The sequence below is a fragment of the Furipterus horrens genome, unplaced genomic scaffold, assembly GCF_987537825.1.
Source record: "Furipterus horrens unplaced genomic scaffold, mFurHor1.1.pri manual_scaffold_17, whole genome shotgun sequence".
Taxonomy (NCBI): Eukaryota; Metazoa; Chordata; class Mammalia; order Chiroptera; family Furipteridae; genus Furipterus; species Furipterus horrens.
This window is the reverse complement of record NW_028327187.1, coordinates 99,752,845-99,757,331: the sequence shown is the minus strand read 5'-3', so window position 1 is coordinate 99,757,331 and position 4,487 is coordinate 99,752,845. Positions and strand designations below refer to the sequence as shown.

Here is a 4,487-nt window from a genome sequence, read left to right as displayed (position 1 = left end):
AATTCGGATTGGAAATACTGCAATTCTGGGAGAATTATCTGCATGTCAGGAACTGGCAATAATTTTGAAGTTCTTGTTCATGTTGGAAAACCTAGCTGTTTTGTACTCACAGGAGGCGATGTGGTTTTTTCTTTTTCTTTTGTGACAGTAAAAATGAAGGCATTATTCACTGCAGATACATTCAAACTAATGATCAGCAACGAGGCAAAAGCCAGTTGCTGTGACAGATAACATGGAGAGAGGGAAAGAAGGGCAGGACATCCATTCTTAGACTTCACTTCTACTTAAACAAGCTCAAAGCTGATCTTGCTCAGCAGGAGAATATAATGAACTTTATTAGGAGGTATGATTCCAAGAACCAGTCTTCCTAGCGTAAAAGTACAATCCTTCTGAGAATGATGATTGAATATGGAAAGCAAAAGAAGGATTCTGAGTGAGAACAAAAATGTGATTTTAGAAGAATTCATTGGAAATGACCACCATTATGAATATCTGTTCAATATTGCAATTATTCTCCTTTTTGAGACATAATTTAATGCCACTGTTTTGTCACTCACTCCTCTGCTCTCTGATGCAAAATTATAGATTACTGGAGAAGTGCTCATCAGCTTTAAACCTAGAGAGTGTGAATGAGAAGGATGTTCCTAGCTCTCTCACTTTGGGCTCCTCACTGTGGATTTAGTGGGCAGGGTCTTACAGGGACACTTGGCCAGAAACAGAGGCACCTACCCCAAATTTGCTTTAAAAGAGATGGATTGGGACACACCAAAGGAAACCATCAACCAAATGCAAAGACAACCCATTGAATGGATGAAGATATTCACCAATGATACATCTAATAAAGGGTTAATATCCAAAATGTATTAAGAACTCATAGAAAACAACACCAAGAAATTCTAATTAAAAAATGAGCAAAGGACCAGAATAGTCACTTCTCTGAAGACGATGTACAGATGGCCAATAGGTATATGAAAAGATGCTCAACGTCATTAATCATCAGAGAAATGCAAATTAAAACTACAATGAGATACCACCTCATACCTGTTATCAATAAATCAACAAACAAGTGCTGGAGAGGATGTGGGGAAAGGGAACACTTTCACACTGTTGGTGGGAATGCAGACTGGTGCAGCAACTGTGGAAAACAGTATGGAGTATCCTCAAAGTTAGAAATGGAACTGCTTATGACTCAGCCATTCCACCTCTGGATATTTATCTGAGGAAACCCAAAACACTAATTTGAGAGAATGCCGGGATAGGCAAAAGTAGGCTTACAGTTGCATTGTGACATTCTTTTGGGTTAATAAAACTATTGTAATAATCATAACCTGTGTGTCTTTTTCTATACGAACAACTGTAAAGCTACTTTTGCCCACTCCTATACATGCACCCCTATGTTCATTGCAGCATTATTTACCGTCACCAAGATATGGAAGCCACCCAAGTGCCCATCAATAGATGAGTGGATAAAAAAGTGGCGGTACATATATACGCTGGACTATTACTTGGTATTAAAAAAAGTAGGAAATCTTCCCCATTTGCAACAGCATGGATGAACCTAGAGGGTATTATGCTCAGTGAAGTAAACACGTCAGAGAAAGACAAATGCCATATGATCTCTCTTATATGTGGAATCTAATGAACAGAATAAACTAACAAACAAAACAGGAACAGACTCATTGATCCAGAGAACAGTTTGCCAGAGTGGAGGGTGGTGGGAGACTGGGTGAAAAATGTGAAGAGATTGAGAAGTGCAGATTGGTAGTTACAATATAGTCATGAAGATGTCACATACAGCATAGGGAATATATTCAATCATATTATAATAACTATGTATGGTGCCAAATGGGTACTGGAAATATCAGGGGAACACTTTGTAAAATATATAATTGTCTAACCACTATGCTGTACACCTGAAACTAATACAAAATGATATTGAATGTAACCTTAGCTGGTGTGGCTCAGTGGGTTGAGTGTGGGCCTGAGAACCAAAGTGTCGCTGGTTCAATTCCCAGTCAGGGCACATGCCTGGGTTGCGGCCCACGTCTACAGTCGGGGGCGTGCGAGAGGCAGGCAATGCTTCTCTCACACATCGATGTTTCCCTCCCTTTCTCCCTACCTTCCCCTCTCTCTAAAAATAAATAAATAAAATAAAATATTTTTTAAAATATTGAATGTAAATGAATGGAAAAAATTTAAGAACTTTAAAAATTAAAAAATAATTTAAAAATAACCAGGATAAATATGTTAAAAATATAACAAAAAATGTGGACAGAATGTGTGAAGAGATTGAGAATTTTAGCAGAGTAATAAAATATAAAAAAGTACCAAATGGAAATTATAGAAATAAAGTATTTGTTAGGAAAAATGACCAATTGATGGAAAACTGAACATAACAGAAAAGGATCACGGAGCTTCAAGATTATCTGAATAGAAGCCTTTGGAAAAAAAAAAAAGTGAAGGAAAATGAATCAGAGCATTTGAGGTCAATGGGGCAACATTCATCAGTCTTACACTACCAATAAATTGTCCAATTTGATATTTGTCAAAACTGCACTACAAAGTTGCAGATTTTTTCAAGTGTATATGGACTATTCACCAATATAGATTATATGGTGGGTCACAAATTAGGTCTCAACAAATTGTAAATTATTGAAATTACACAGAGTATGTTTCAGGTCACAATAATAATACATTAAAATTAATAATAATAACAACAACAACAAAAAACCTGGCTGAGTAACTCAGTTGGTTAGACTGTCATCCTAATATGCCAAGGCTGTGGGTTCGATCCCTGGTCAAGGCACATACAAGAGTTAACCAATGAATGTGTAAGTAAGTGGAACAACAAATTGATGTCTCTCTGTCAAAAAAATCAATAAATAAATTTTTTAAAAAGAACAATAGCAAAAAAATGGACCTCAATCCTAGGGGACAAAACAAACCTCTGGATCAAACTCATCCTGAAGCCATTTCTTTTGGATATCCCACTGCACAAGCTGGTATATTGCTTATTGTTTAAGTCCTTTTGAGTTGGACTGTCTGTTCTGTATAGTTAAAAGTATACTAATTAATGTAATTTTAAAAAGAGACATTTGGCTCACTTAGCACTAACCAAGTCTTACCACAACACCCTCATTGCCTGAGCAAGGCAAAGAGCGTGTACTGCCACTGTTTTCTTTCACTGATACCCTTTATGTTGCTCATTTATGGTCTCTTCTTCCAAAAGCTGTTCTTAACTAATTGAATTAGGTGCCTGATGCATGGTATACATACAGTAAATACGAGGTTCCATTCATTCACTGATGTGATTAATATTTCTTGAAGTCCTGCTGTGTACCAGGTACTGTTCTAGGTGCTGAGCATATACAGTGGTGAATAAACAGACAGAAATCTCTGCCTTCATACCAGTAGGGGGAGACAGATAATAAGAATCATAAATATGTAAATTATAGAAAGTATTAGAAGTTAGTATATATAGGGAAGAAAAAAAAACAGGATAAAGGGAATGGGGAGAGTTCAGGACAGGGAGCAGGCTGCCACCGAGATAATAATAAGCTATTACCACTATCTATCTATCTATCTATCTATCTATCTATCTATCTATCTATTTTTTAATTTGGGAACTTTGTATTATGTATTTTACTTTAAATTTAGACATGTGTCAGTTAAGCATGAGATAAAGAAGTATTTGCATAGAATAAAATCTAGAGGAATTACAAATTTTCACTCATTCCCAAAGATTTTGTCTGGGTGCTTCTTCCTTAGCTGTTGCCAAGCTGCTACTGTTGATGCATAGATGACATACCCCCAGAACAGTAGTACGATCACGAGGAGGAGCACTGAGTAAATCTAATCCAGGGTGCGACAACTCTCTGGCTTCATGGTAAGGAGGCGATGGCCTTCCGTGGGAAAGGGTAGGACCTGTAGGCTCTAGAGTAACCTTGCGGCTGTGGCTGCCGGGTGGTGACAGCCATCTTACGCCTGGCACCACTATCAATATTTATTGAAGCCCTGGCTGGTGTGGCTCAGTGGATGGAATGCCGGCCTGTGAACCAAAGGGTAACTGATTTGATTCCCAGTCAGGACACATGCCTGGGTTGTGGGCCAGGTCTCCGGTTGTGGGTGTATGAGAGGCAGCCACACAGTGATGCTTCTCTCCCTCTCTTTCTCCCTCCCTTCCCCTCTCTCTGAGTGAAAGTAAATAAATAAAGTTTAAAAAAAATATTTATGGAAGTCAGATCTTACCTGGCCCACAAAAGTGGCATTTATCTCACCTCTCCCTATGCCGCTACTACCTATGTCACAATGATTCTAGACGATCCATTCCCCACGCTAGAGAGGAGGCTGAATTGGGATATTGTTATATTCTGTGAAGGTGATGACATCACCATCATGCATCTCAGTACCTCGTGTAAATATTCATCCAAAGTCTCTTCATTTTCTGTATTTTTAACATTTGACTAATTAGTAACATATGCAATTCA

The 4,487-nt window shown here is 38.0% G+C and overlaps 1 pseudogene; it reads right to left on the bottom strand.

The window, feature by feature from the left end:
* Positions 1-3,726: 3,726 nt before the first annotated feature.
* Positions 3,727-3,885, bottom strand: LOC149991680 (transition zone microprotein 1 pseudogene; annotated as a pseudogene).
* Between the last annotated feature and the right edge of the window lie 602 nt (positions 3,886-4,487).